The sequence below is a fragment of the Convolutriloba macropyga genome, chromosome 13, assembly GCF_964194025.1.
Source record: "Convolutriloba macropyga chromosome 13, txConMacr16.3, whole genome shotgun sequence".
Taxonomy (NCBI): domain Eukaryota; kingdom Metazoa; phylum Xenacoelomorpha; order Acoela; family Convolutidae; genus Convolutriloba; species Convolutriloba macropyga.
In genome coordinates, this window is record NC_134480.1 from 25,866,528 (window position 1) to 25,879,562 (window position 13,035).

Genomic DNA, 13,035 nt, shown 5'->3' on the forward strand with positions numbered 1-13,035 from the left:
GCTTTTGCCTCAAAAATTTATCTCTTTCAGGGATGTCTTCGGAATGATCAGAAGTGTTCACCAGGAAAGATTGTAGGAGAATAAAGCGGCTTTGTTATACGTAGCTGCAAAAACAGAAAACTTTCCTTGCAACGCTTTTGCCTCGTCTCTCTAGCGCAAATTAAAACTTTAATACATAGATCTTGCATTAAAATTGCGTGATACGATCTTCCAGAAATAGTTTGGACTCAGAATATTCTTTCCAACAAGTATATTATTTGAGAGAGGGAAATCTGAGAAGATTAGGTTATACCCAATTGGTAAAAGACCTTGATTAATAAAATTAGAGACATAATCTGAACCGGAGGGATTCCATTTGCTCTATGGTTCAGTACTGAAATTACAAAAATTTTAAACAAAACAGATTCAAATCTCAATTTTGTCTCAATAGGCAAACTCGTCGGGTATAAAATCTTTCCAAAATAAATTTCTACAATATGTTTATTGTGAGAGACCCAAAAACGTTCATCTAAACGAAATTACTGATATGCCAAAAAATTATTATTCCTGGTGCAAAATAATGTGCAAATCTAAGATTTCTGTTTTTTGTTGTTATCGATGTCGAGTGTTTCATCACTTTTTTTTCTCCATCATGCAGTTGTTTCATTATTGTGAGCTTAAACTAATATCAATTGATATTGAAGATGTTAGATATATAAGTTCAGACCTAGTGTTCCAAAATTATAATTAGAAAATGGGGAGAATGTATTCCAGGATGTGTGTTTTTTTCTATAATTTCAAATCTATTTTTTTCACGCTGTTGAAAATATAATAGTTCATTTATAAAAAAGGATTTTGATCTGAAACACGAATACAGCTTGCCTCCAACAACCCACAACACTCTACTACCTTTACCGGATAATCAGAACAAAAAAAACAATTAAGGAACTACTTTCCCATTTTGAAGATTTTAATGTCAAGTTTTTTTTTCTAATTTTTCATTTTTGTAATCTTTCAATTTTTTAAATTTTGCTACAAGCGAAATTTAAAATGTTGCTGCTTGATTAGTATGTTCAAAAACTGTTTTGTCAACTTTTGAAACAAAGACACCGTTAAAGCTCCTTGCAAACATCGATTGAATTTGGCAAGGTTTTTTGTTATGCGTATGTGTCATCGAAAAACCCCCGGGTCGGGGTTTTGTCAAAAAATAATGTAGGATTGGCGGTGAATAGCGATGAAAAAAAACTTCACCGCAAAGCGCCCGCATCTTTTAGCGTTGAATGCGCTGAGAGCGGTGAATTTTTGTAAGGTTTACGATTTTGGCGGTGAACATTTTTTTTCACCGCATTCTGCTGGTAGCGGTGAAAAGTTATTTTTCACCGCATTCTACTGGTAGCGGTGAAAAATTTTCTTTCACGGCTTAAGCGGTGAAAAAAAATTTTTTCTCCGCTTAAATTTTTTTTCACCGCATTCATCGCATTGAGCGCAAATCTTACATTTTTACTCAAATTCACCGCAAATCTTACATCTTTTAGCAATTTTTAGCGGTGAAACCTCGACCTGGTTTTCAAACCCGTTTCAGGCAGTAATAAGGCAGGTTTTGAGTAATTTTCAGATATGTATCAGGTAGGTTTAATATAGGTGTCTGTATTCAAATAGTTTTCAAGTTCATTTTCTTATGTCATATTTTTGTCATTTTTATAATACTGAAATTTAACCAATATTGCCCAGATTTATTTCATTTGTCACTCACCTGTGAGTATCTATATTCCTGCTAACCCTCGTAGACATAATCTAACAACTTTATTCAACTATGACAAATATTCCTTGTCAAATGTCACTCAAGCTTCCGCCGCCAGTTACGCTTGGATTGTGTCGCGAGGGAAATTATTAAGCTGTACTAGCGATGCTTTTGTCAGAGTAACTTACTCGTTGGAATTCGCCAAACGAATACAACCTGAATTTGAAGTACCAGATAAGCTTATCCGTCCAATTACTCTAAATTATTGAAGAATTGAGAAGAGAGCTGTTTAAAGAGTTCAATTGCGTGTCTCATCACAAAAATCCAAAACTAAGAAAATGAATGCCAGACAAGAGCCGGGCATGAAGAGCTGAAAAAATTTCATTTTAATTGGCGGTAATAAATGTACAGATTATAAAACAAATATAACAAAGGTTTTGAGCAAAATAAATGTTTTTGGGGAGCAAATTTAAGTAGACCATTCAAGGAGGTACTGGTTAGTGATGTTAATGGTTTAAAGGAGTGCACTGAAATGTTATTGCACTTTAAGATTTGAAGTGCGGCTAAAGACATTACGAAAAACAACTATGATATTTTTAAACTGACTTTTGTTTTTCTTTAATTTTGAAAGAGGGTTTGTCCCTTTTCATCACATATTCCCCGGAAGTCTTGATTGTACAAAAAGCGGAATCTAGGATCAGGTGAAGAAACCGGGTTAACTGTGATGTCTGATCTTTCTTAATTGTTTGATTTACAGAGACGTTGGGATGGAATTCAAATGGAGATTTGGAACTGCCCTGCATATCCACATTAGAATTTAGAGAATGGAGGCGCCTTGCAAATCCACATTATGTACAATTTCAATACTATTGAGGGCTGCTTCGATAAATTGTCGAAATCGCGAAATTTTTGTGCCATACGGCGTTGTTAGATGAGTTTACAGGTTCATTAGCACAATTTTCCGACTGAGAAGTTGAGGCTCTTGAAAGCTCTCGTATTTCATTTGATGTTTGTAGGAGATTATCAAGACATACTCGTTTGCGTTGTTTTAGCGCCAGGAGTGAACGCCGAACCAACCAGCTCTTTCTTGAAATCTTTCAGTAGTTTGGCAAGTTTCTGTTAAGTAATCTTGTTAAACGAAAGGATACGTCTCTGAGCCCTCATCCACAGTGGAGTAGAACCTTCAGCAGCAGTTCCAATTTTCCGTTTTGAGAATACGCACAATATGTTTGTCAGGTTGTTTTAAAATTGAAGTCGTCGTAACGTTTTCGCTACGGTTGATCTGTGGACTAAAGTTTCGTATATAGTTAATTTTTTGATCTTTTTTGATGTTATTTCCCAAGCTAAATCCAGTTGAAGTGAGTGTACTGTCCTCGGAATTGGGTTGTTTATTTTGGGGTACAGTATAAAGTGCAATTTCCCATCGTTAACTTTGTGATGAAGTCGCCAAACTTCAACTTCCGCGTTGCACATTGCTTTTTCAATGCTTTTGTCGTTTCCGTCCGCAGAATCCCAACACCCTCGCCAAATAATCCGCCGCACAAATAGTCTCCTGTTCTTATTAATGCCTCAAACATTTTTTATTTATTAAGTTTTTAACTATCTGCGTCCGTACTTATTGTCATTGAAAGATTTCCGTCATCTGCTTTTAAATAATTGTATCATTCATGTCGCGAATCCCATTGCTTTATGCTCATTAACGGCTGCGGTATAAACTAAAATGTTATTTCGAGTGCCAATTTGTGTGATTTCATCTCCGATTAAACAATGATTTTGATCAAGACGATTGTTTCGCAGTAATCTATGTATGATGATATAATCTTCTATAAATCTTTCTAAATTTCGACTATTTACTTGAACATTGACTTTTACTAAAAGATATTTTGATTAGATACCAAGGAGTGCTATGGAACATATTTCACCTCCTCATCAGGCTCAACATATATTTTATTAAGTTTCCACTTTGAAACAGTTATAATTGTTTTCAAATTTATATCAGTATCTGTGCTTCGGTCTGATTCGAGGTTCAGCAAGAAAAATGCGTATGCATCAAAGGCCACCAGGTATTTTGTGATGAAGAAATATTTCCTCAACTTCCATGATGTGTAGTATGTAGCGATTTGGACACTGCCTCAAGTATACTAATCATATAAAGACACCGATATGCAGGTACCTTCGGAAACTATTGATGTATGGACTGATTGCTTTGCAGTTTCCTTCATGTTTATTTAGCACACCGTACCGTATCTCATTCAGCACAGCATCCTCTGAGGTCCAGAATGCTCAGAACTCCCTTGTGAACAAATTATTTAGAGTAGCATGCAATATCTCCTCATCAGATGGTTCGATGTCTAGCGACTCATTCGTTGCTTCTGAAGATAAAGAGTCCTCGATGGTTTTGTTACCTAAGTCGTTGGTGGTTGACTGGAACGTTACTCTTGGCTAGGTAATTTTGTCATAGTTTGTATTCGGCATGCTGCTAAAGCTTTTTTGATGTAGTTGGGGTGCAAACGCTTCAGAGTTTAGAACAACTGATTTGCGCCGCAATTGGGGGCAGAAAACAATTGTTTATTTCTTGATGGATAAATGTTATTTGAAAGTATTTAATTTAATTGTTAGAGAAATTTATTGTGAGTGAATTACTGCTGTTACTAGCTTTAGAGGCTGCGTTACAATCTTTTTTTAAGAAATAGAATTGCGTTCGGGATCATTGGCATTTTGAATGATGTTTGCAGTTTCGTCGTGAATGGGGAAAAGAGTGTGTTTTTCAATGGCGCTTAATTATTGTGATCAATATTAAAATCAAATGGCAGAAGTCGATCAATCGATCTTGTTAACCTGGTCTTTTAAAAATTATTGCAATGATGTCCATTCAAAATTTAAAAAGTGGCTGTACGATCAGTGAAGACGGTAAATGGTCTAACAAAATGTATTCGACAGACCCAACTACAAAAAAAATCTAATTCATTATTAGTGTAACCTTCTTCGTTTGCATCAAAGAAGCGCAACGAAACTATTATAGTCTCCCAGCCCTCGGCTGTTTGCTGTTTTAATGCATCACCAAATCCTGCTATAGATGCATTGCATTTGATGAGTGTTTCCAATTTGTGATAGTAGTGAAAGTTTGAAATCATTTCAAGACTTGATCTAGAGCTTACCGTTTAAAGTAAACTAAAGAAGGTCTTATGGGCATCTAAAGTGTAATCACCATCAACCTTAAGGCATACCTACTAATTAAAGTTCTAACTCTCTTGTCTAGAACTCCCCTGTTCTGAGCTTCAGTAGCCAGTGCTTGGGCCCTAACGCTAAATTCTAATGTATATCTCAATCTGTATCATGAGCAGAGTAAAGAGAGAGAGAGAGAGAGAGAGAGAGAGAGATAGAGAATTTTAATTTGTTTCTATATCAGGTTTGACTGGGTAAAACATAAGCTCAACGAGTGATGACACAAGAACATCAGATTTGTCAAAAGAAAATATATTTGTTTTAACCAATCAGAATCCAGTATTCAGTTATTTACATAACAGTCCTTTCGATTAAAAAACTGGATGTCAGCTAACGCTGGCAGCTGTTTCTGCAATCTGGTTTTTATTATGTTCAATATGTTTATCATTCGCAGATGTCCACAGAAATTTGTTGCTTTATGCAACAACAATGGGAGAGGAAGCATGTTTTAGGATAAATGTGTGAAAAACAATAACAAAGACATTCAATGTTAGTGTTCGCAAAAGACAATTATCCAATTTAAATCTACGATTATCAACGATCACTGTTTGCACACATTCATAGACTGTTTTCATATGATCTTCAAAGGAGCCACGACTAACAATGAGAATATCGTCAAGGAATCAAGAAGTTTTTGTAACTCCATTGATGTATAATCCGTTCTCTTGTGACGTTCAGCCGGCAAAACAGAAAAGAAATTGAAATCAGTTTTAAATTTATATGCGCATGTTGATTCTTCGCTAACATTATTGCCATTGCATTGGTGGACAGTATCAAGCTGTAGATTACAATGATTGTACGCGTATTGCAAATCCAATGTAGAAAGTTATGCTGCAAGTGAGGGATCAAATTGGTTTGCATTTTGAACGATTGTATCAATTTAAGTGTCAAGGTTCGGCATCTGCTATTTCTACTAATGCATAGTTTTATTCAAAAAATTTTGCGTACAGAGCTGGCTATACGAATTTCCCAGCGTTGGCTATAACGAAAAATGCGGAAATCCAACTTTGGTTGGAGCAGCTGTCAAGTTTCGATAGGAACTCTGCTGGAAACCTCTTAAGATTTTGGGTCTTCACTGGTCATTGAGTTGTGCCTACAGAAAGATAATTTTTGATTTGTAGTTGTTTTGTAGTTCTCAATCAATCTAACAAATCGTGTCCCTGTAGTGGCTTATGTCCGTTTTCTACGGCCGCAACGACAACAAGATTTGACACTTGACTTTGATACAAAAGTAGGTTCGGTTTTGCCAATCATTTGTATTAGGGCATTCGGTTAGGTGGGTAGTTCCTTTGTATTTGCGCTGCGGAACTCCGTAGCTTTATTCTAAGTGCTAGACCTGCATTTATTATCGTTCACACAATACCAGAATCCAACATTACCACAGTTTCAATGCTAATAAAAATTACACTTTTTTCTAAGGGTTCAATGGTTTGACTTTAACTAGAACCAGATGCTATACCGAGTTGTCATCGGAAGAATGATTGAAGTAATGCTGCGGGTCTTAGTCCCGGTGACTCTCATCAACCTGATCTCTATCTCACTGTTCTTCTGTTTTTTCTTCAACATTGTATACGTTTGGGAATAGAAGATTTCTACTGGGGCTTTGTATTTTGGGCGTTCTTCGACAAATTTTCACAAAATGATAATGTAATCCACAATTCATACTTTACTGTGCTTGGAGTTGACCGTATCTTTCATGATCGAGAGAGCATGGTCGACTACCATGTCGACATATTTAACAAAAATTTATTTGTTATTTTTTATATTTGAGAAACTGCCTGTTTTTGTTTTGAGGGTGCGATTTACAAAAAATGGAAAAACTCAGCTGCTGACAACCCCATGTACGTTGAATGTTAGAGACTCTGACCTCATTTTTTGCAAGCATTTTTTAATTGATTGCCAGTGTCAATGCTTTCTTTGGTTTTGCTGTGTCTTGCATAGTTGATTATGAATTCCGCCATCAATCATGTTAGTTATGAAAACGTCTCGTACTCTGGAATTTTCACCATTTCACAAAAATCAAATATCTGCCAGTTCGTTAAGTGTGCAAAGAAATTTTTCAAATTTATGAACTTTAATTTGTTTTCTAGTGAAAAACTGATAATAGTTGAAAGTGATGATCTATAAATGTCTCATTGCTTCCCAACTTTTTTCAGTGATTAATTCATTCACATTTCCCACCAAAAGTTTTCATGTTGGAGACGCTTAGCCTCGTTGCAACCATAAATGATAATGATTTGTTTTTCTGCTTGCAAAATTTTGAAGGTTTATTTCCACATAATATAATTAATATTTGCTTCAATTTTATTTCAATAGCTCCTCCATGAAATATTTTTTGGGCGTAGCATAGTTGGCGTTTGAATTCTGCTTAAGCTGCTTTGCTCTCGATTTCTTCTGTATATACTGGATCAATAGGCAATTGGTCTCTGAATTGAGTCTAGGGAGGTTCCTTTTTTGCCTCAGATATCCATTTTCAAGTGTGCTCTTCAGAATTTTTATCTTTAAGGTTGTTCTAGCGTTGGTTCTACCCAATACTGTTCTATTCTAAGCAATAATTTTCCATGACGAAGCGCTGCTGATTGTATATTGTGACCTCATGAGGGTAATTTGAACTAGCGACGCTTATGTCATTATAATTTTCTTGTTGAAAATTGCGATGGGAATACAAGCTAAATTCGAAGTAGCATATTAGGTAATCGAATGACGCTAATATGGTGAGGTATTGAAAAGAGATTCAAACATCGGAGTATGATTACCAGACAGGAATCAGGAATGATGACCTGAATAAGATTTTAAGTAATAATTGGCGGTAAAATAGTGAAGAGACTAATGAACTGATATCAGATGATTATTGCACTAGATAAAAGTGTTCGTGGAGCGAATAAACGTAGAAACTTAATTCAGGTACTTTTTTTTAGCAAATCTAGAGGAGAACAGAAGCAATGTAAGACCGTATCACAAACTGGAATAGGATTGTTTTGGGAAAAAGTAGCTTGCAATCATCTCTGAAACGCGTTTCTGATCTAATTTTTTTTCATGCAGAGGTTTACAGGGATCCTCTTGATTTTTCTATATCAATCTGGTCCTTCAAGAAATCCCAAAAACACCTCTCAACTGTTTTGCAGCAATCCAAAGAGAAAACAGCTTGTGAGAAAATTGAGACTTTGCTTGAAGTAATTTTGCAACCACCAGGAGCATATTTTTTGCACTCAAAACTGCAGTCAAAAACACCACACAATGCTTCATATAGTTTTGTTGTAAAAGATCAAGCAACCGGGCCGTCTTTAACGGTTAATTTTGTTTGAAATGATAGCACACTCAAGTCAAATTTGCACCAGTACTCCTGGCTAACGGAAAAAATACACAAATTACAAAAACGAAAGTTGTCAAATCATCCTTATGAACTCTGCATTTCTGAATTAGGATATTGATATGAATGCTGATGGTAAGGTACTTATCAGCGAATAACACACGACTAAAGAGATAAAAATGATCTGAAGTGTTGTTTTCCATTTGTCTTATAAGACACCGCTTCACGCTTCAGTTTTAGAGCTTACATTTTTATTCGTATCCGTTTAAAAACGAATCTTCTGAGCAAGCCCTGAAAGAAGTTTGGACAAATAATTACAATTTTTTTTTAAAAGTCGTTTCACAATAATCTTTGGCATAATCAATTTGGAATTTATATATTAGAGTAGGTTAAAAAAAGGCCCCCGAAACTGCGCCGTTGACTGTAGTATATCTTACAGGATAGGTAGTACATTCTTTTTCAGCTCTGTATGCAATAGGATATATCGTCTTTGCAGAGGAAGAAAACATGTGCCCAGAGAGAAAGCAGCTCTCTACTTCCTCTGAATATTGATTTTTTCAGGGAATTTTATCATTTAAAATGGAAATCACGATATAGCTGCAACAGAAAGAGTAATGTCTAAAAAGGCAAAAATGATGAAAAACTATAAATACTTGAGTTGAATACAAAATTTTGTGATGGTCGTTAAACGTATTTTCTAACTGAACAAACTATATGTCTCAACAGAAGACTTTTACAACGCTGTAAAAATTATTAAAAAGCTCACAATTGTATGTAATTTCTTGACCTCAGCCTCACAATTGTAATTTTGGTCTCAATTTTTTTGTGTTCGCGTTTATTTGAAGATAGAAATGAATTACAACGACAATTGCGGAAATGCAATTGTGATCGGAGCAGTTGCTAAGATTCGATAGGAACTATGCTGGAATCTTCTTGGGTATTTGGATCTTCATTGGATATTGAGTTGTGTCTACAGAGAGATTCATTGTAACTCGCTTTCGTTGAAAAACATTTTGTTCGACTATTTCGTATTTTCAACCCCATTGATGTATAATCAATCCTCATTCGAATATCCGCAGGCAAATTATTAAGGTCAAAGAAATTAGTTTCAAAACTATATGCGCCTGTTGATTCACCGGTGACAATTTTACAGTTGCAGCAGCGAATGATAACAGGGTGTACACTATAAAGATCGTACTCAAATTGGAACTTCGGCGTAGAAAAGTGTGTTGTTAAAGAGGGATCGAAATTGTTTGCATTTTGAGTGATTTTATCAATTTAGTGTCCGTGTTTGGCATGTGGTATTTGCTCTCATATATAGTTTGTTTTCAAATTTTTCGGTCTAGAGCTAGCTCTAAAGAATGCCCAATTTTGGCTAAAACGACAATTGTGGAAATAGAATTTGTGTCAGACCAGTTTTCAGGTTTCGATATGAACTCTGCTGGAAAGTGTTTGGGTATTTGGGTCTTCAGTTTGCCTTGAGTTGTGTATACAGAAAGATAAATTCTCTTTTTTTTTGTATTGTAACCTCGAGTTGAAAAAACATACTAATGAGTAGCCCCATCGATTTATAATCCATTCTCTTTTGAAATTCAGCCGGCAAAATAGTAAAGCAATAGATATCAGTTTTACTTCTATATGCGCCTGTCAATTTTCCGCTAGCAATTTTACAGTTGCAGTTGCGGACGGTTTCCAAGTCTAGATTCTAATGGTTATAATGGTTTGTAATGGTTAGTGTATTGCAAATCTAGTGTAGAAAAATATGCAATGAGGGATCATTTTTTTGAATTTTGAACGACTGCATCAATTTAATCGTCAAGGTTCGGCATCTAGTATTTGTTCTAACGTATAGTTTTATTCAAACATTTTTGCGTACAAAGCTAGCTATTCGAATGGCCCAGCGTTGGCTATAACGAAAAATGCCGAAATGCAACTTTGGTCGGAGCAGCTCTCACGTTTCGAGTTTCTTCTCGTTTCTTCACTGAACATTGAGTTGTGTCTACAGAAAATATTGTAATTCCCAATCTATCAAAGACCTCACGCCCGTGTAAGGGCTCAGGTCTTCTTTTATGGCCACAACGATAACAGGATTTGCGCTGGGTTGTTGATACAAAAGTAGGTTTTTTTGTCAATCGTTTTTTGTATAGTGCATTTGGGTAGGTGCGTAGTTCGTTTGTATTTGTGTTGCGGACCTCCGTAGCTTTATTCCAATTGCTAGACTTCCATTTATAATCGTTCACACAAAACCAGAATGTAACATTACCCCAGTTTCAATGCCAACAAAAAATGCACTTTGTTCTAAGGGTTCAAAGGTTTGATTTTAACTAGAACCAGATGCTTACAAATTGTCATCGGACGAATGAATGAAGTCTGTTTTTCGGGGTTTAGTCCCGATCACTCTCATTGATCTGTATCTCACTGTTTTTTTGTGTTTTTAATCGACTTTGTTTACGTTTGTGAATAGATTTTTTTGGGGCTTTGTGTTTTGGGCGTTTTATAAGTTTTCGCAAAATGGTTATGTAATTAGCAATTCATACAGGACTGTACTTCGACTTGACCATATTTTTTATGAATAAGATAGCATTGTTGTCTGCACTGTCGACATATTTGATAAAACTCTCTTTTGCTATTTTTTTCTATTTGAGAAACTGCCTGTTTTGCGTTGCGGGTGCAATTTACATTGAAAACTGGATGAGCTCAGTTGCTGAATACTCAAATTACGTTGAGTGTTAGAGACTCTGATCTCATTTTGTAATTGATTGCCAGTGTCAATGCTTTCTCTGGTTCTGCTGTGTCTTGCGTAGTTGTTTATGATTTCCACCATCAAGCATGTTAGTTTTGAAAAAGTCTCGTACTGTGGAATCTTCACGATTTCACAAAAATCAAATATCTGGCAGTTCGTTAAGTGTGCAAAACACTTTTCAATTGTTTGACTTTTAATTTATTTTCCAGTGAAAAACTGATGACAATTAAAAGCGGTGTTTTATAAATTTCTCATTCCATGCTTCCCAAATTTTTTAATTAATTATTTCATCCATATTTCCCTTTAAAAATTTCTTGTTGAGGACGCTTAGTCCCATCGCAACTATTATTGACAATGATTTTGTTTTCTGCATGCAAATGTTTCAGGGTTTATCTCCATATATTATGTCTTTTGTATCGTTTCCATTACTTTTGCTCCTCCACGAAATTTTTAATTGGGCATTGCATTGTTGGCATTTGCATTTTGCTTGAGCTGTTTTATTCTTGATTTCTTCTGTATGTACTGGATCAATAGGCAATTGTTCTCAGAAATCTGTCTATGGAGGTTTCTTCTTTGGCCCAGATTTCCACTTTCTAGTGTGCACTCCAGAATTCTACACAAAACTGTTCTACTCTAAGGAGAAGTATTTCCATAATGGCGCGATGCTGACTGTACATTGTGGTGACGGCAAATTGTACCAGCACTGCTTTCTTCAGAATAATTTTCCGGTTGCAATATCCGACGGGGACTGCAACCTTTGTTCGAAGTAGCAGATTAGCTTATAGAACGGCGCTGATATGGTGAAGTATTGAAAAGAGAGCTGTTTAAAGGATTAAGTCGCTGGTCTCATCTCGAAGATGCAAAAATAAGAGAATGGTTGCCAGGCAAGAGTCAAGCTTGATTAGTTGAACAAAAATTTAACAATAATTGGCGGTAAAATAATGAACAGGCAAACGAACAAATATCAGATGAGTTTAGAACTAGATTAAAGATATCGTCGAACAAATGTAAGTAGAATCTTAATTGAGCTACATTTGCCAGCAAATCCAGAGAAGAATCGAAGCAATAGGACCGTACCACAAACTAGAATAGGAGTGTTTTGGAAAAAAGTGGCTCACAATCACCTCTGAAACATATTCCTGAATGGCTTCCTTTTCATGCTGAGGTTTACAGAGATCCTCTTGATTATTCTACAACAACCTGGTCTTTCAAGCAATCCACAAATCACCTCCCAACTGTTTTGAGCAATCTAAAAAGACAACAGAATTTTGAGAAGATTGAGATTTTGCATGAAGTGTTTTTGCAACCACCATGAACAGCAGTGGACACCAAAAGTTGCACGACAGACTGCGGTCAAAAACACCATACAATGTTTCATGAATCTTTGTTGTAACAAATTGAGCGAACTGACCGTCATCAAGAGTCCAGTACTTCTGGATAACGACAAGAACATACATATTACAAAAACGAAAGTTGTCAACGCTTCCTTATGAACTCTGCAGCTCTGGAATAGGATTTTGATATGAATGCCGATGGTAAGGTACTTGTCAGCGAATAACATACGACCAAGAGATAAAATGTTCTGCAGTGTTTTTTCTCCATTTGTCTTATAGGACATCGCCAAAACTGCGACTTTGACTGCATTATGACCTATAGGATAGGTATTACATCTATTTCAAAGTTATATGCAATAGGATATATGGTCATTGCAGAGGAGGAAAACTAGTGCTCAGAAAAAATGCAGCTCTCAATTTCCTGTGGACACACACACACTTTTTCAGGGGTTCTATGATAAGAAGAAAATTGAGAATCACGATATAGCTTAAACAAAAACTAATGTCTAAAATTGTTGAAAAAGCTCTGTAAAAACTTGAGCTGACTACAAAGTTATGTGATCGTCCGAATGTTATAGGCATTGTGTGAAATGAAGACGCCAAGTTGTCTTATAACAGATTGCTAGCAGAGAAACTACTAAAGCAATTCGCTGAAAAGCTCTCAACAAAAAAATACTTCTGGGTTGAAGAGGAGCAGACGCTC